Consider the following 19,528-nt stretch of genomic DNA (forward strand, 5'->3'; position numbering starts at 1 on the left):
GCCCCTTGGAAGAGTGGTGGAGGTCACAGCAGCTTAACAAGACAGTTTTAATGCCCCCTGGAAGAGTGGTGGAGGTCACAGTAGCTTAACAAGATGGTTTTAATGCCCCTTGGAAGAGTGGTGGAGGTCACCGTAGCTTAACAAGACAGTTTTAATGCCCCTTGGAAGAGTGGTGGAGGTCACAGTAGCTTAACAAGACAGTTTTAATACCCCTTGGAAGAGTGGTGGAGGTCACAATATGTTAACAAGACAGTTTAAATGCCCCTTAGAAGAGTGGTGGAGGTCACAGTAGCTTAACAAGATGGTTTTAATGCCCCTTGGAAGAGTGGTGGAGGTCACCGTAGCTTAACAAGACAGTTTTAATGCCCCTTGGAAGAGTGGTGGTGGTCACAGTAGCTTAACAAGATGGTTTTAATGCCCCTTGGAAGAGGGGTGGAGTTCACAGTAGCTTAATAAGACGGTTTTAATGCCCCTTGGAACAGCTGTGGAGTACAGATTGGTTTAACAAGACGGTTTTAATGCCCCTTGGAATAGTGGTGGAGGTTGCAGTGGAATAAAAAGACAATATCAATGCCCCTTGGAAGAGTGGTGGAGGTCACAGTGGAATAAAAAGACAATATCAATGCCCCTTGGAAGAGTGGTAGAGGTCACAGTAGCTTAACAAAATGACCTTAATGGCACTTGGAAGAGCTGTGGAGTTCAGAGTGGTTTAACAAGACTGTTTTAATGCCCCTTGGAAGAGTGGTGGAGGTCACAGTAGCTTAACAAAACAGTATTAATGCCCCTTGGAAGAGCTGTGGAGTTCAGAGTGGTTTAACAGGACGGTTTTAATGCCCCTTGGAAGCACTGTGGAGTTCATTGTGGTTTAACAAGACGGTTTTAATGCCCCTTGGAAGAGTGGTGGAGGTCACAGTAGCTTTACAAGACAGTTTTAATGCCCCTTGGTAGAGTGGTGGAGGTCACAGTAGCTTAACAAGATGGTTTTATTACTCCTTGGAAGAGTGGTGGCGGTCTCAGTAGCTTAACAAGACAGTTTTAATGCCCCTTGGAAGAGTGGTGGAGGTCACAGTAGCTTAACAAGACGGTTTTAATGCCCCTTGGAAGGGTGGTGTAGGTCACAGTACCTTAACAAGACAGTTTTAATGCCCCTCAGAAGAGTGGTGGAGGTCACAGTAGCTTAACAAGACAGTTTTAATGCCCCTTGGAAGAGTGGTGGAGGTCACAGTAGCTTAACTAGACGGTTTTAATGCCCCTTGGAAGAGCTGTGGAGTCCAGAGTGGTTTAACAAGACGGTTTTAATGCCCCTTGGAAGAGTGGTGGAGGATGCAGTGGAATAAAAAGACAATATCAATGCCCCTTGGAAGAGTGGTGGGTGTCACAGTAGTTTAACAAGATGGTTTTAATGCCCGTTGGAAGAGCTGTAGAGTTCGGAGTGGTTTAACAAGACGGTTTTAGTGCCCCTTGGAAGAGTGGTGGAGGCCACAGCAGCTTAACAAGACAGTTTTAATGCCCCTTGGTAGAGCTGTGGAGTTCAGAGTGGTTTAAGAAGACGGTCTTAATGCCCCTTGGAAGATTGGTGGAGGAAGCAGTGGAATAAAAAGACAATATCATTGCCCCTTGGAAGAGTGGTGAATGTCACAGCAGCTTAACAAGACGGTTTTAATGCCCCTTGGAATAGCTGTGGAATTCAGAGTGGTTTAAAAAGACGATCTTAATGCCCATTGGAAGTCTGGTGGAGGTCGTAGTGGAATAAAAAAACAATATCAATGTCCCTTGGAAGAGTGGTGAAGGTCACAGTAGCTTAACAAGACGGTATTAATGCCCCCTGAAAGAGTGGTGGAGATCACAATGGAATAAAAAGACAATATCAATGCCACTTGGAAGAGTGGTAGAGGTCACAGTAGCTTAACAAAATGGCCTTAATTCCACTTGGAAGAGATGTGGAGTTCAGAGTGGTTTAACAAGACGGTTTTAATGCCCCTTGGAAGCGTGGTAGAGGTCACAGTAGTTTAACAAGACAGTTTTAATGCCCCTTGGATGAGCTGTGGAGTTCAGAGTGGTTTAACAGGACGGTTTTAATGCCCCTTGGAAGAGCTGTGGAGTTCAGAGAGGTTTAACAAGACGGTTTTAATACCCCTTGGAAGAGTGGTGGAGGTCACAGTAGCTTAACAAGACGGTTTTAATGCCCCTTGGAAGAGTGGTGGAGGTCGCAGTGGAATAAAAAGACAATATCAAAGCCCCTTGGAAGAGTGGTGGAGGACACAGTAGCTTAACAAGGCAGTTTTAATGCCCCTTGGAACAGCTGTGGAGTTCAGAGTGGTTTAACAAGACGGTTTTAATGCCCCTTGGAAGGGTGGTAGAGGTCACAGTAGCTTAACAAGACAGTTTTAATGCCCCTTGGAAGAGCTGTGGAGTTCAGAGTGGTTTAACAGGACAGTTTTAATGCCCCTTGGAAGAGCTGTGGAGTTCAGAGAGGTTTAACAAGACGGTTTTAATGCCCCTTGGAAGAGTGGTGGAGGTCACAGTAGCTTAACAAGATGGTTTTAATGCCCCTTGGAAGAGTGGTGGAGGTCACAGTGGAATAAAAAGACAATTTCAATGCCCCTTGGAAGAGTGGTGGAGGTCACAGTAGCTTAAAAGGCAATTTTAATACCCCTTGGAACAGATGTGGAGTTCAGAGTGGTTTAACAAGACGGTTTTAAAGCCCCTTGGAAGAGTGGTGGTCACAGTAACTTAACAAGACCGTTTTAATGCCCCTTGGAAGAGTGGTGGAGGTGACAGTAGCTTAACAAGACGGTTTTAATGCCCCTTGGAAGAGTGGTGGAGGTGACAGCAGCTTAACAAGACGGTTTTAATGCCCCTTGGAAGAGTGGTGGAGGTCACAGTAGCTTAACAAGAGATTATTAATGCCCCTTGGAAGAGTGGTGGAGGTGACAGTAGCTTAACAAGACGGTTTTAATGCCCCTTGGAAGAGTGGTGGAGGTCACAGTAGCTTAAGAAGACAGTTTTAATGCCCCTTGGAAGAGTGGTGGAGTTCACAGTAGCTTAACAAGACGGTTTTAATGCCCCTTGGAAGAGAGGTGGAGGTCACAGTAGCTTAACAAGACAGTTTTAATACCGCTTGGAAGAGTGGTGGAGGTCACAGTAGCTGAACAAGACAGTTTTAATGCCCCTTGGAAGAGCTGTGGAGTTCAGAGTGGTTTAACAGGACGGTTTTAATGGCCCTTGGAAGAGCTGTGGAGTTCAGAGTGGTTTAACAAGACGGTCTTAATGCCCCTTGGAAAATTGGTGGAGGTCACAGTGGAATAAAAAGACTATCAATGCCCCTTAGAAGAGTGGTGGATGTCACAGGATGCTTAACAAGATGGTTTTAATACCCCTTGGAAGAGCTGTGGAATTCAGAGTGCTTTAACAAGACGATCTTAATGCCCCTTGGAAGATTGGTGGAGGTTGTAGTGGAATAAAAAGACAATATCAATGTCCCTTGCAAGAGTGATGGAGGTCACAGTAGCTTAGCAAGACGGTTTTAATGCCCCTTGGAAGAGTGGTGGAGATCACAGTGGAATAAAAAGACAATATCAATGCCACTTGGAAGAGTGGTAGAAGTCACAGTAGCTTAACAAATTGGCCTTAATGCCACTTGGAAGAGCTGTGGAGTTCAGAGTGGTTTAACAGGATGGTTTTAATGCCCCTTGGAAGAGAGGTGGAGGTCACAGTAGCTTAACAAGACAGTTTTAATACCCCTTGGAAGAGCTGTGGAGTTCAGAGTGGTTTAACAGGACGGTTTTAATGCCCTTTGGAAGAGCTGCGGAGTTCAGAGTGGTTTAACAAGATGGTTTTATTGCCCCTTGGAAGAGTGGTGGCGGTCTCAGTAGCTTAACAAGACAGTTTTAATGCCCCTTGGAAGAGTGGTGGAGGTCACAGTAGCTTAACAAGACGGTTTTAATGCCCCTTGGAAGGGTGGTGTAGGTCACAGTACCTTAACAAGACAGTTTTAATGCCCCTCAGAAGAGTGGTGGAGGTCACAGTAGCTTAACAAGACAGTTTTAATGCCCCTTGGAAGAGTGGTGGAGGTCACAGTAGCTTAACTAGACGGTTTTAATGCCCGTTGGAAGAGCTGTAGAGTTCGGAGTGGTTTAACAAGACGGTTTTAGTGCCCCTTGGAAGAGTGGTGGAGGCCACAGCAGCTTAACAAGACAGTTTTAATGCCCCTTGGTAGAGCTGTGGAGTTCAGAGTGGTTTAAGAAGACGGTCTTAATGCCCCTTGGAAGATTGGTGGAGGAAGCAGTGGAATAAAAAGACAATATCATTGCCCCTTGGAAGAGTGGTGAATGTCACAGCAGCTTAACAAGACGGTTTTAATGCCCCTTGGAATAGCTGTGGAATTCAGAGTGGTTTAAAAAGACGATCTTAATGCCCATTGGAAGTCTGGTGGAGGTCGTAGTGGAATAAAAAAACAATATCAATGTCCCTTGGAAGAGTGGTGAAGGTCACAGTAGCTTAACAAGACGGTATTAATGCCCCCTGGAAGAGTGGTGGAGATCACAATGGAATAAAAAGACAATATCAATGCCACTTGGAAGAGTGGTAGAGGTCACAGTAGCTTAACAAAATGGCCTTAATTCCACTTGGAAGAGATGTGGAGTTCAGAGTGGTTTAACAAGACGGTTTTAATGCCCCTTGGAAGCGTGGTAGAGGTCACAGTAGTTTAACAAGACAGTTTTAATGCCCCTTGGATGAGCTGTGGAGTTCAGAGTGGCTTAACAGGACGGTTTTAATGCCCCTTGGAAGAGCTGTGGAGTTCAGAGAGGTTTAACAAGACGGTTTTAATACCCCTTGGAAGAGTGGTGGAGGTCACAGTAGCTTAACAAGACGGTTTTAATGCCCCTTGGAAGAGTGGTGGAGGTCGCAGTGGAATAAAAAGACAATATCAAAGCCCCTTGGAAGAGTGGTGGAGGACACAGTAGCTTAACAAGGCAGTTTTAATCCCCCTTGGAACAGCTGTGGAGTTCAGAGTGGTTTAACAAGACAGTTTTAATGCCCCTTGGAAGAGTGGTGGTGGTCACAGTAGCTTAACAAGATGGTTTTAATGCCCCTTGGAAGAGGGGTGGAGTTCACAGTAGCTTAATAAGACGGTTTTAATGCCCCTTGGAACAGCTGTGGAGTACAGATTGGTTTAACAAGACGGTTTTAATGCCCCTTGGAATAGTGGTGGAGGTTGCAGTGGAATAAAAAGACAATATCAATGCCCCTTGGAAGAGTGGTGGAGGTCACAGTGGAATAAAAAGACAATATCAATGCCCCTTGGAAGAGTGGTAGAGGTCACAGTAGCTTAACAAAATGACCTTAATGGCACTTGGAAGAGCTGTGGAGTTCAGAGTGGTTTAACAAGACTGTTTTAATGCCCCTTGGAAGAGTGGTGGAGGTCACAGTAGCTTAACAAAACAGTATTAATGCCCCTTGGAAGAGCTGTGGAGTTCAGAGTGGTTTAACAGGACGGTTTTAATGCCCCTTGGAAGCACTGTGGAGTTCATTGTGGTTTAACAAGACGGTTTTAATGCCCCTTGGAAGAGTGGTGGAGGTCACAGTAGCTTTACAAGACAGTTTTAATGCCCCTTGGTAGAGTGGTGGAGGTCACAGTAGCTTAACAAGATGGTTTTATTACTCCTTGGAAGAGTGGTGGCGGTCTCAGTAGCTTAACAAGACAGTTTTAATGCCCCTTGGAAGAGTGGTGGAGGTCACAGTAGCTTAACAAGACGGTTTTAATGCCCCTTGGAAGGGTGGTGTAGGTCACAGTACCTTAACAAGACAGTTTTAATGCCCCTCAGAAGAGTGGTGGAGGTCACAGTAGCTTAACAAGACAGTTTTAATGCCCCTTGGAAGAGTGGTGGAGGTCACAGTAGCTTAACTAGACGGTTTTAATGCCCCTTGGAAGAGCTGTGGAGTCCAGAGTGGTTTAACAAGACGGTTTTAATGCCCCTTGGAAGAGTGGTGGAGGATGCAGTGGAATAAAAAGACAATATCAATGCCCCTTGGAAGAGTGGTGGGTGTCACAGTAGTTTAACAAGATGGTTTTAATGCCCGTTGGAAGAGCTGTAGAGTTCGGAGTGGTTTAACAAGACGGTTTTAGTGCCCCTTGGAAGAGTGGTGGAGGCCACAGCAGCTTAACAAGACAGTTTTAATGCCCCTTGGTAGAGCTGTGGAGTTCAGAGTGGTTTAAGAAGACGGTCTTAATGCCCCTTGGAAGATTGGTGGAGGAAGCAGTGGAATAAAAAGACAATATCATTGCCCCTTGGAAGAGTGGTGAATGTCACAGCAGCTTAACAAGACGGTTTTAATGCCCCTTGGAATAGCTGTGGAATTCAGAGTGGTTTAAAAAGACGATCTTAATGCCCATTGGAAGTCTGGTGGAGGTCGTAGTGGAATAAAAAAACAATATCAATGTCCCTTGGAAGAGTGGTGAAGGTCACAGTAGCTTAACAAGACGGTATTAATGCCCCCTGAAAGAGTGGTGGAGATCACAATGGAATAAAAAGACAATATCAATGCCACTTGGAAGAGTGGTAGAGGTCACAGTAGCTTAACAAAATGGCCTTAATTCCACTTGGAAGAGATGTGGAGTTCAGAGTGGTTTAACAAGACGGTTTTAATGCCCCTTGGAAGCGTGGTAGAGGTCACAGTAGTTTAACAAGACAGTTTTAATGCCCCTTGGATGAGCTGTGGAGTTCAGAGTGGTTTAACAGGACGGTTTTAATGCCCCTTGGAAGAGCTGTGGAGTTCAGAGAGGTTTAACAAGACGGTTTTAATACCCCTTGGAAGAGTGGTGGAGGTCACAGTAGCTTAACAAGACGGTTTTAATGCCCCTTGGAAGAGTGGTGGAGGTCGCAGTGGAATAAAAAGACAATATCAAAGCCCCTTGGAAGAGTGGTGGAGGACACAGTAGCTTAACAAGGCAGTTTTAATGCCCCTTGGAACAGCTGTGGAGTTCAGAGTGGTTTAACAAGACGGTTTTAATGCCCCTTGGAAGGGTGGTAGAGGTCACAGTAGCTTAACAAGACAGTTTTAATGCCCCTTGGAAGAGCTGTGGAGTTCAGAGTGGTTTAACAGGACAGTTTTAATGCCCCTTGGAAGAGCTGTGGAGTTCAGAGAGGTTTAACAAGACGGTTTTAATGCCCCTTGGAAGAGTGGTGGAGGTCACAGTAGCTTAACAAGATGGTTTTAATGCCCCTTGGAAGAGTGGTGGAGGTCACAGTGGAATAAAAAGACAATTTCAATGCCCCTTGGAAGAGTGGTGGAGGTCACAGTAGCTTAAAAGGCAATTTTAATACCCCTTGGAACAGATGTGGAGTTCAGAGTGGTTTAACAAGACGGTTTTAAAGCCCCTTGGAAGAGTGGTGGTCACAGTAACTTAACAAGACCGTTTTAATGCCCCTTGGAAGAGTGGTGGAGGTGACAGTAGCTTAACAAGACGGTTTTAATGCCCCTTGGAAGAGTGGTGGAGGTGACAGCAGCTTAACAAGACGGTTTTAATGCCCCTTGGAAGAGTGGTGGAGGTCACAGTAGCTTAACAAGAGATTATTAATGCCCCTTGGAAGAGTGGTGGAGGTGACAGTAGCTTAACAAGACGGTTTTAATGCCCCTTGGAAGAGTGGTGGAGGTCACAGTAGCTTAAGAAGACAGTTTTAATGCCCCTTGGAAGAGTGGTGGAGTTCACAGTAGCTTAACAAGACGGTTTTAATGCCCCTTGGAAGAGAGGTGGAGGTCACAGTAGCTTAACAAGACAGTTTTAATACCGCTTGGAAGAGTGGTGGAGGTCACAGTAGCTGAACAAGACAGTTTTAATGCCCCTTGGAAGAGCTGTGGAGTTCAGAGTGGTTTAACAGGACGGTTTTAATGGCCCTTGGAAGAGCTGTGGAGTTCAGAGTGGTTTAACAAGACGGTCTTAATGCCCCTTGGAAAATTGGTGGAGGTCACAGTGGAATAAAAAGACTATCAATGCCCCTTAGAAGAGTGGTGGATGTCACAGGATGCTTATCAAGATGGTTTTAATACCCCTTGGAAGAGCTGTGGAATTCAGAGTGCTTTAACAAGACGATCTTAATGCCCCTTGGAAGATTGGTGGAGGTTGTAGTGGAATAAAAAGACAATATCAATGTCCCTTGCAAGAGTGATGGAGGTCACAGTAGCTTAGCAAGACGGTTTTAATGCCCCTTGGAAGAGTGGTGGAGATCACAGTGGAATAAAAAGACAATATCAATGCCACTTGGAAGAGTGGTAGAGGTCACAGTAGCTTAACAAATTGGCCTTAATGCCACTTGGAAGAGCTGTGGAGTTCAGAGTGGTTTAACAGGATGGTTTTAATGCCCCTTGGAAGAGAGGTGGAGGTCACAGTAGCTTAACAAGACAGTTTTAATACCCCTTGGAAGAGCTGTGGAGTTCAGAGTGGTTTAACAGGACGGTTTTAATGCCCTTTGGAAGAGCTGCGGAGTTCAGAGTGGTTTAACAAGATGGTTTTATTGCCCCTTGGAAGAGTGGTGGCGGTCTCAGTAGCTTAACAAGACAGTTTTAATGCCCCTTGGAAGAGTGGTGGAGGTCACAGTAGCTTAACAAGACGGTTTTAATGCCCCTTGGAAGGGTGGTGTAGGTCACAGTACCTTAACAAGACAGTTTTAATGCCCCTCAGAAGAGTGGTGGAGGTCACAGTAGCTTAACAAGACAGTTTTAATGCCCCTTGGAAGAGTGGTGGAGGTCACAGTAGCTTAACTAGACGGTTTTAATGCCCCTTGGAAGAGCTGTGGAGTCCAGAGTGGTTTAACAAGACGGTTTTAATGCCCCTTGGAAGAGTGGTGGAGGATGCAGTGGAATAAAAAGACAATATCAATGCCCCTTGAAAGAGTGGTGGGTGTCACAGTAGTTTAACAAGATGGTTTTAATGCCCGTTGGAAGAGCTGTAGAGTTCGGAGTGGTTTAACAAGACGGTTTTAGTGCTCCTTGGAAGAGTGGTGGAGGCCACAGCAGCTTAACAAGACAGTTTTAATGCCCCTTGGTAGAGCTGTGGAGTTCAGAGTGGTTTAAGAAGACGGTCTTAATGCCCCTTGGAAGATTGGTGGAGGAAGCAGTGGAATAAAAAGACAATATCATTGCCCCTTGGAAGAGTGGTGAATGTCACAGCAGCTTAACAAGACGGTTTTAATGCCCCTTGGAATAGCTGTGGAATTCAGAGTGGTTTAAAAAGACGATCTTAATGCCCATTGGAAGTCTGGTGGAGGTCGTAGTGGAATAAAAAAACAATATCAATGTCCCTTGGAAGAGTGGTGAAGGTCACAGTAGCTTAACAAGACGGTATTAATGCCCCCTGGAAGAGTGGTGGAGATCACAATGGAATAAAAAGACAATATCAATGCCACTTGGAAGAGTGGTAGAGGTCACAGTAGCTTAACAAAATGGCCTTAATTCCACTTGGAAGAGATGTGGAGTTCAGAGTGGTTTAACAAGACGGTTTTAATGCCCCTTGGAAGCGTGGTAGAGGTCACAGTAGTTTAACAAGACAGTTTTAATGCCCCTTGGATGAGCTGTGGAGTTCAGAGTGGTTTAACAGGACGGTTTTAATGCCCCTTGGAAGAGCTGTGGAGTTCAGAGAGGTTTAACAAGACGGTTTTAATACCCCTTGGAAGAGTGGTGGAGGTCACAGTAGCTTAACAAGACGGTTTTAATGCCCCTTGGAAGAGTGGTGGAGGTCGCAGTGGAATAAAAAGACAATATCAAAGCCCCTTGGAAGAGTGGTGGAGGACACAGTAGCTTAACAAGGCAGTTTTAATCCCCCTTGGAACAGCTGTGGAGTTCAGAGTGGTTTAACAAGACGGTTTTAATGCCCCTTGGAAGGGTGGTAGAGGTCACAGTAGCTTAACAGGGCAGTTTTAATGCCCCTTGGAAGAGCTGTGGAGTTCAGAGAGGTTTAACAAGACGGTTTTAATGCCCCTTGGAAGAGTGGTGGAGGTCACAGTAGCTTAACAAGATGGTTTTAATGCCCCTTGGAAGAGTGGTGGAGGTCACAGTGGAATAAAAAGACAATTTCAATGCCCCTTGGAAGAGTGGTGGAGGTCACAGTAGCTTAAAAGGCAATTTTAATACCCCTTGGAACAGATGTGGAGTTCAGAGTGGTTTAACAAGACGGTTTTAAAGCCCCTTGGAAGAGTGGTGGTCACAGTAACTTAACAAGACCGTTTTAATGCCCCTTGGAAGAGTGGTGGAGGTGACAGTAGCTTAACAAGACGGTTTTAATGCCCCTTGGAAGAGTGGTGGAGGTGACAGCAGCTTAACAAGACGGTTTTAATGCCCCTTGGAAGAGTGGTGGAGGTCACAGTAGCTTAACAAGAGATTATTAATGCCCCTTGGAAGAGTGGTGGAGGTGACAGTAGCTTAACAAGACGGTTTTAATGCCCCTTGGAAGAGTGGTGGAGGTCACAGTAGCTTAAGAAGACAGTTTTAATGCCCCTTGGAAGAGTGGTGGAGTTCACAGTAGCTTAACAAGACGGTTTTAATGCCCCTTGGAAGAGAGGTGGAGGTCACAGTAGCTTAACAAGACAGTTTTAATACCGCTTGGAAGAGTGGTGGAGGTCACAGTAGCTGAACAAGACGGTTTTAATGCCCCTTGGAAGAGCTGTGGAGTTCAGAGTGGTTTAACAGGACGGTTTTAATGGCCCTTGGAAGAGCTGTGGAGTTCAGAGTGGTTTAACAAGACGGTCTTAATGCCCCTTGGAAAATTGGTGGAGGTCACAGTGGAATAAAAAGACTATCAATGCCCCTTAGAAGAGTGGTGGATGTCACAGGATGCTTAACAAGATGGTTTTAATGCCCCTTGGAAGAGCTGTGGAATTCAGAGTGCTTTAACAAGACGATCTTAATGCCCCTTGGAAGATTGGTGGAGGTTGTAGTGGAATAAAAAGACAATATCAATGTCCCTTGCAAGAGTGATGGAGGTCACAGTAGCTTAGCAAGACGGTTTTAATGCCCCTTGGAAGAGTGGTGGAGATCACAGTGGAATAAAAAGACAATATCAATGCCACTTGGAAGAGTGGTAGAGGTCACAGTAGATTAACAAATTGGCCTTAATGCCACTTGGAAGAGCTGTGGAGTTCAGAGTGGTTTAACAGGATGGTTTTAATGCCCCTTGGAAGAGAGGTGGAGGTCACAGTAGCTTAACAAGACAGTTTTAATACCCCTTGGAAGAGCTGTGGAGTTCAGAGTGGTTTAACAGGACGGTTTTAATGCCCTTTGGAAGAGCTGCGGAGTTCAGAGTGGTTTAACAAGACGGTTTTAATGCCCCTTGGAAGAGTGGTGGAGGTCACAGTAGCTTAACAAGACAGTTTTAATGCCCCTTGGAAAAGTGGTGGAGGTCACAGTAGCTTAACAAGACAGTTTTAATGCCCCTTGGTAGAGTGGTGGAGGTGACAGTAGCTTAACAAGATGGTTTTAATGCCCCTTGGAAGAGCTGTGGAGTTCAGAGTGGTTTAACAAGATAGTTTTAATGCCCCTTGGAAGAGTGGTGGAGGTCACAGCAGCTTAAGAAGACGGTTTTAATGCCCCTTGGAAGAGTGGTGGAGGTCACAGTAGCTTAACAAGACTGTTTTAATGCCCCTTGGAAGAGTGGTGGAGGTCACAGTAGCTTATCAAGACGGTTTTAATGCCCCTTGGAAGAGCTGTGGAGTTCAGCGTGGTTTAACAAGACGGTTTTAATGCCCCTTGGAAGAGTGGTGGGGGTCACAGTAGCTTAAGAAGACGGTTTTAATGCCCCTTGGAAGAGTGGTGGAGGTCACAGTAGCTTAACAAGACGGTTTTAATGCCCCTTGGAAGAGTGGTGGAGGTCACAGTAGCTTAACAAGATGGTTTTAATGCCCCTTGGAAGAGTGGTGGATGTCACAGTAGCTTAACAAGACAGTTTTAATGCCCCTTGGAAGAGTGGTGGAGGTCACAGTAGCTTAACAAGATGGTTTTAATGCCCCTTGGTAGAGTGGTGGAGGTCACAGTAGCTTAACAAGACAGTTTTAATGCCCCTTGGAAGAGTGGTGGAGGTCACAGTAGCTTAACAAGATGGTTTTAATACCCCTTGGAAAAGTGGTGGAGGTCACAATATGTTAACAAGACAGTTTAAATGCCCCTTAGAAGAGTGGTGGAGGTCACAGTAGCTTAAAAAGATGGTATTAATGCCCCTTGGAAGAGTGGTGGAGATCACAGTGGAATAAAAAGACAATATCAATGCCCCTTGGAAGAGTGGTAGAGGTCACAGAAGCTTAACAAAATGGCCTTAATAGCACTTGGAAGAGCTGTGGAGTTCAGAGTGGTTTAACAAGACGGTTTTAATGCCCCTTGGAAGAGTGGTGGAGGTCACAGTAGCTTAACAAGACGGTTTTAATGCCCCTTGGAAGAGTGGTGGAGGTGACAGTAGCTTAACAAGACGGTTTTAATGCCCCTTGGAAGAGAGGTGGATGTCACAGTAGCTTAAGAAGAGAGTTTTAATGCCCCTTGGAAGAGTGGTGGAGGTCACAGTAGCTTAACAAGACGGTTTTAATGCCCCTTGGAAGAGTGGTGTAGGTCACAGTACCTTAACAAGACAGTTTTAATGCCCCTCAGAAGAGTGGTGGAGGTCACAGTAGCTTAACAAGACAGTTTTAATGCCCCTTGGAAGAGTGGTGTCGAGTACGTAGTGGTTTAAAAGGACGGTTTTAATGCCCCTTGGAAGAGCTGTGGAGTTCAGAGTGGTTTAACAAGACGGTCTAAATGCCCATTGGAAGATTGGTGGAGGTCGCAGCGGAATAAAAAGACAATATCAATGCCCCTTGGAAGAGTGGTGGATGTCACAGCAGCTTAACAAGATGGTTTTAATGCCCCTTGGAAGAGCTGTGGAATTCAGAGTGGTTTAACAAGACGGTTTTAATGAACCTTGGAAAAGTGGTGGAGGTCGCAGTGTAATAAAAAGACAATATCAATGCCCCTTGGAAGAGTGGTGGAGGTCACAGTAGCTTAACAAGACGGTTGTATTGCCCCTTGTAAGAGTGGTGGAGGTCACAGCAGTTAACAAGACGGTTTTAGTGCCCCTTGGAAGAGCTGTGGAGTTCAGAGTGGTTTAACAAGACGGTCTTAATGACCCTTGGAAGATTGGTGGAGGTCGCAGTGTAATAAAAAGACAATATCAATGCCCCTTGGAAGAGTGGTGGAGGTCACAGTAGCTTAACAAGACGGTTGTATTGCCCCTTGGAAGAGTGGTGGAGGTCACAGCAGCTTAACAAGACAGTTTTAATGCCCCCTGGAAGAGTGGTGGAGGTCACAGTAGCTTAACAAGATGGTTTTAATGCCCCTTGGAAGAGTGGTGGAGGTCACAGTAGCTTAACAAGACAGTTTTAATGCCCCTTGGAAGAGTGGTGGAGGTCACAGTAGCTTAACAAGACAGTTTTAATACCCCTATGAAGAGTGGTGGAGGTCACAATATGTTAACAAGACAGTTTAAATGCCCCTTAGAAGAGTGGTGGAGGTCACAGTAGCTTAACAAGATGGTTTTAATGCCCCTTGGAAGAGTGGTGGAGGTCACCGTAGCTTAACAAGACAGTTTTAATGCCCCTTGGAAGAGTGGTGGTGGTCACAGTAGCTTAACAAGATGGTTTTAATGCCCCTTGGAAGAGGGGTGGAGTTCACAGTAGCTTAATAAGACGGTTTTAATGCCCCTTGGAACAGCTGTGGAGTACAGATTGGTTTAACAAGACGGTTTTAATGCCCCTTGGAATAGTGGTGGAGGTTGCAGTGGAATAAAAAGACAATATCAATGCCCCTTGGAAGAGTGGTGGAGGTCACAGTGGAATAAAAAGACAATATCAATGCCCCTTGGAAGAGTGGTAGAGGTCACAGTAGCTTAACAAAATGACCTTAATGGCACTTGGAAGAGCTGTGGAGCTCAGAGTGGTTTAACAAGACTGTTTTAATGCCCCTTGGAAGAGTGGTGGAGGTCACAGTAGCTTAACAAAACAGTATTAATGCCCCTTGGAAGAGCTGTGGAGTTCAGAGTGGTTTAACAGGACGGTTTTAATGCCCCTTGGAAGCACTGTGGAGTTCATTGTGGTTTAACAAGACGGTTTTAATGCCCCTTGGAAGAGTGGTGGAGGTCACAGTAGCTTTACAAGACAGTTTTAATGCCCCTTGGTAGAGTGGTGGAGGTCACAGTAGCTTAACAAGATGGTTTTATTGCCCCTTGGAAGAGTGGTGGCGGTCTCAGTAGCTTAACAAGACAGTTTTAATGCCCCTTGGAAGAGTGGTGGAGGTCACAGTAGCTTAACAAGACGGTTTTAATGCCCCTTGGAAGAGTGGTGTAGGTCACAGTACCTTAACAAGACAGTTTTAATGCCCCTCAGAAGAGTGGTGGAGGTCACAGTAGCTTAACAAGACAGTTTTAATGCCCCTTGGAAGAGTGGTGGAGGTCACAGTAGCTTAACTAGACGGTTTTAATGCCCCTTGGAAGAGCTGTGGAGTCCAGAGTGGTTTAACAAGACGGTTTTAATGCCCCTTGGAAGAGTGGTGGAGGATGCAGTGGAATAAAAAGACAATATCAATGCCCCTTGGAAGAGTGGTGGGTGTCACAGTAGTTTAACAAGATGGTTTTAATGCCCGTTGGAAGAGCTGTAGAGTTCGGAGTGGTTTAACAAGACGGTTTTCGTGCCCCTTGGAAGAGTGGTGGAGGCCACAGCAGCTTAACAAGACAGTTTTAATGCCCCTTGGTAGAGCTGTGGAGTTCAGAGTGGTTTAAGAAGACGGTCTTAATGCCCCTTGGAAGATTGGTGGAGGAAGCAGTGGAATAAAAAGACAATATCATTGCCCCTTGGAAGAGTGGTGGATGTCACAGCAGCTTAACAAGACGGTTTTAATGCCCCTTGGAATAGCTGTGGAATTCAGAGTGGTTTAAAAAGACGATCTTAATGCCCATTGGAAGTCTGGTGGAGGTCGTAGTGGAATAAAAAAACAATATCAATGTCCCTTGGAAGAGTGGTGAAGGTCACAGTAGCTTAACAAGACGGTATTAATGCCCCCTGGAAGAGTGGTGGAGATCACAATGGAATAAAAAGACAATATCAATGCCACTTGGAAGAGTGGTAGAGGTCACAGTAGCTTAACAAAATGGCCTTAATTCCACTTGGAAGAGATGTGGAGTTCAGAGTGGTTTAACAAGACGGTTTTAATGCCCCTTGGAAGCGTGGTAGAGGTCACAGTAGTTTAACAAGACAGTTTTAATGCCCCTTGGATGAGCTGTGGAGTTCAGAGTGGTTTAACAGGACGGTTTTAATGCCCCTTGGAAGAGCTGTGGAGTTCAGAGAGGTTTAACAAGACGGTTTTAATACCCCTTGGAAGAGTGGTGGAGGTCACAGTAGCTTAACAAGACGGTTTTAATGCCCCTTGGAAGAGTGGTGGAGGTCGCAGTGGAATAAAAAGACAATATCAAAGCCCCTTGGAAGAGTGGTGGAGGACACAGTAGCTTAACAAGGCAGTTTTAATGCCCCTTGGAACAGCTGTGGAGTTCAGAGTGGTTTAACAAGACGGTTTTAATGCCCCTTGGAAGGGTGGTAGAGGTCACAGTAGCTTAACAAGACAGTTTTAATGCCCCTTGGAAGAGCTGTGGAGTTCAGAGTGGTTTAACAGGACAGTTTTAATGCCCCTTGGAAGAGCTGTGGAGTTCAGAGAGGTTTAACAAGACGGTTTTAATACCCCTTGGAAGAGTGGTGGAGGTCACAGTAGCTTAACAAGATGGTTTTAATGCCCCTTGGAAGAGTGGTGGAGGTCACAGTGGAATAAAAAGACAATTTCAATGCCCCTTGGAAGAGTGGTGGAGGTCACAGTAGCTTAAAAGGCAATTTTAATACCCCTTGGAACAGATGTGGAGTTCAGAGTGGTTTAACAAGACGGTTTTAAAGCCCCTTGGAAGAGTGGTGGTCACAGTAACTTAACAAGACCGTTTTAATGCCCCTTGGAAGAGTGGTGGAGGTGACAGTAGCTTAACAAGACGGTTTTAATGCCCCTTGGAAGAGTGGTGGAGGTGACAGCAGCTTAACAAGACGGTTTTAATGCCCCTTGGAAGAGTGGTGGAGGTCACAGTAGCTTAACAAGAGATTATTAATGCCCCTTGGAAGAGTGGTGGAGGTGACAGTAGCTTAACAAGACGGTTTTAATGCCCCTTGGAAGAGTGGTGGAGGTCACAGTAGCTTAAGAAGACAGTTTTAATGCCCCTTGGAAGAGTGGTGGAGTTCACAGTAGCTTAACAAGACGGTTTTAATGCCCCTTGGAAGAGAGGTGGAGGTCACAGTAGCTTAACAAGACAGTTTTAATACCGCTTGGAAGAGTGGTGGAGGTCACAGTAGCTGAACAAGACGGTTTTAATGCCCCTTGGAAGAGCTGTGGAGTTCAGAGTGGTTTAACAGGACGGTTTTAATGGCCCTTGGAAGAGCTGTGGAGTTCAGAGTGGTTTAACAAGACGGTCTTAATGCCCCTTGGAAAATTGGTGGAGGTCACAGTGGAATAAAAAGACTATCAATGCCCCTTGGAAGAGTGGTGGATGTCACAGGATGCTTAACAAGATGGTTTTAATGCCCCTTGGAAGAGCTGTGGAATTCAGAGTGCTTTAACAAGACGATCTTAATGCCCCTTGGAAGATTGGTGGAGGTTGTAGTGGAATAAAAAGACAATATCAATGTCCCTTGCAAGAGTGATGGAGGTCACAGTAGCTTAGCAAGACGGTTTTAATGCCCCTTGGAAGAGTGGTGGAGATCACAGTGGAATAAAAAGACAATATCAGTGCCACTTGGAAGAGTGGTAGAGGTCACAGTAGCTTAACAAATTGGCCTTAATGCCACTTGGAAGAGCTGTGGAGTTCAGAGTGGTTTAACAGGATGGTTTTAATGCCCCTTGGAAGAGAGGTGGAGGTCACAGTAGCTTAACAAGACAGTTTTAATGCCCCTTGGAAGAGCTGTGGAGCTCAGAGTGGTTTAACAGGACGGTTTTAATGCCCTTTGGAAGAGCTGTGGAGTTCAGAGTGGTTTAACAAGACGGTTTTAATGCCCCTTGGAAGAGTGGTGGAGGTCACAGTAGCTTAACAAGACAGATTTAATGCCCCTTGGAAGAGTGGTGGAGGTCACAGTAGCTTAACAAGACAGTTTTAATGCCGCTTGGTAGAGTGGTGGAGGTGACAGTAGCTTAACAAGATGGTTTTAATGCCCCTTGGAAGAGCTGTGGTGTTCAGAGTGGTTTAACAAGACGATCTTAATGCCCCTTGGAAGATTGGTGGAGGTTGTAGTGGAATAAAAAGACAATATCAATGTCCCTTGCAAGAGTGATGGAGGTCACAGTAGCTTAGCAAGACGGTTTTAATGCCCCTTGGAAGAGTGGTGGAGATCACAGTGGAATAAAAAGACAATATCAATGCCACTTGGAAGAGTGGTAGAGGTCACAGTAGCTTAACAAAATGGCCTTAATGCCACTTGGAAGAGCTGTGGAGTTCAGAGTGGTTTAACAGGATGTTTTTAATGCCCCTTGGAAGAGTGGTGGAGGTCACAGTAGCTTAACAAGACAGTTTTAATGCCCCTTGGAAGAGCTGTGGAGTTCAGAGTGGTTTAACAGGACGGATTTAATGCCCTTTGGAAGAGCTGTGGAGTTCAGAGTGGTTTAACAAGACGGTTTTAATACCACTTGGAAGAGTGGTGGAGGTCACAGTAGCTTAACAAGACAGATTTAATGCCCCTTGGAAGAGTGGTGGAGGTCACAGTAGCTTAACAAGACAGTTTTAATGCCGCTTGGTAGAGTGGTGGAGGTGACAGTAGCTTAACAAGATGGTTTTAATGCCCCTTGGAAGAGCTGTGGTGTTCAGAGTGGTTTAACAAGACGGTTTTAATGCCCCTTGGAAGAGTGGTGGAGGTCACAGTAGCTTAAGAAGACGGTTTTAATGCCCATTGGAAGAGTGGTGGAGGTCACAGTAGCTTAAGAAGACGGTTTTAATGCCCCTTGGAAGAGTGGTGGAGGTCACAGTAGCTTAACAAGACGGTTTTAATGCCACTTGGAAGAGAGGTGGAGGTCACAGTAGCTTATCAAGACGGTTTTAATGCCCCTTGGAAGAGCTGTGGAGTTCAGAGTGGTTTATCAAGACGGTTTTAATGCCCCTTGGAAGAGTGGTGGGAGTCACAGTAGCTTAAGAAGACGGTTTAATTGCCCCTTGGAAGAGTGGTGCAGGTCACAGTAGCTTAACAAGATGGTTTCAATGCCCCTTGGAAGAGTGGTGGAGGTCACAGTAGCTTAAGAAGACAGTTTTAATGCCCCTTGGAAGAGTGGTGGAGGTCACAGTAGCTTAACAAGATGGTTTTAATGCCCCTTGGAAGAGTGGTGGAGGTCACAGTAGCTTAACAAGACAGTTTTAATGCCCCTTGGAAGAATGGTGGAGGTCACAGTAGCTTAACAAGACGGTTTTAATGCCCCTTAGAAGAGCTGTGGAGTTCAAAGTGGTTTAACAGGACGGTTATAATGCCCCTTGGAAGAGCTGTGGAGTTCAGAGTGGTTTAACAAGACGGTCTTAATGCCCCTTGGAAAATTGGTGGAGGTCGCACTGGAATAAAAAGACTATCAATGCCCCTTCGAAGAGTGGTGGATGTCACAGGATGCTTAACAAGATGGTTTTAATGCCCCTTGGAAGAGCTGTGGAATTCAGAGTGGTTTAACAAGACGATCTTAATGCCCCTTGGAAGATTGGTGGAGGTCATAGTGGAATAAAAAGACAATATAAATGTCCCTTGCAAGACTGATGGAGGTCACAGTAGCTTAGCAAGACGGTTTTAATGCCCCTTGGAAGAGTGGTGGAGATCACAGTGGAATAAAAAGACAATATCAATGCCACTTGGAAGAGTGGTAGAGGTCACAGTAGCTTAACAAATTGGCCTGAATGCCACTTGGAAGAGCTGTGGAGTTCAGTGTGGTTTAACAGGACGGTTTTAATGCCCCTTGGAAGAGTGGTGGAGGTCACAGTAGCTTAACAAGACAGTTTTAATGCCCTTTGGAAGAGCTGTGGAGTTCAGAGTGGTTTAACAGGACGGTTTTAATGCACTTTGGAAGAGCTGTGGAGTTCAGAGTGGTTTAACAAGACGGTTTTAATGCCCCTTGGAAGAGTGGTGGAGGTCACAGCAGCTTAACAAGACAGATTTAATGCCCCTTGGAAGAGTGGTGGATGTCACAGTAGCTTAACAAGACGGTTTTAATGCCCCTTTGAAGAGTGGTGGAGGTCACAGTAGCTTAACAAGATGGTTTTAATGCCCCTTGGAAGAGTGGTGGGGGTCACAGTAGCTTAACAAGACAGTTTTAATGCCCCTTGAAAGAGTGGGGGAGGTCACAGTAGCTTAACAAGACGGTTTTAATGCCCCTTGGAAGAGTGGTGGAGGTCACAGTAGCTTAACAAGACAGTTTTAATGCCCCTTGGAAGAGAGGTGGAGGTCACACTCGCTTAACAAGACGGTTT

The sequence above is a fragment of the Phyllobates terribilis genome, unplaced genomic scaffold, assembly GCF_046119375.1.
Source record: "Phyllobates terribilis strain yellow unplaced genomic scaffold, ASM4611937v1 Scaffold_11__3_contigs__length_659146591, whole genome shotgun sequence".
Classification (NCBI taxonomy): domain Eukaryota; kingdom Metazoa; phylum Chordata; class Amphibia; order Anura; family Dendrobatidae; genus Phyllobates; species Phyllobates terribilis.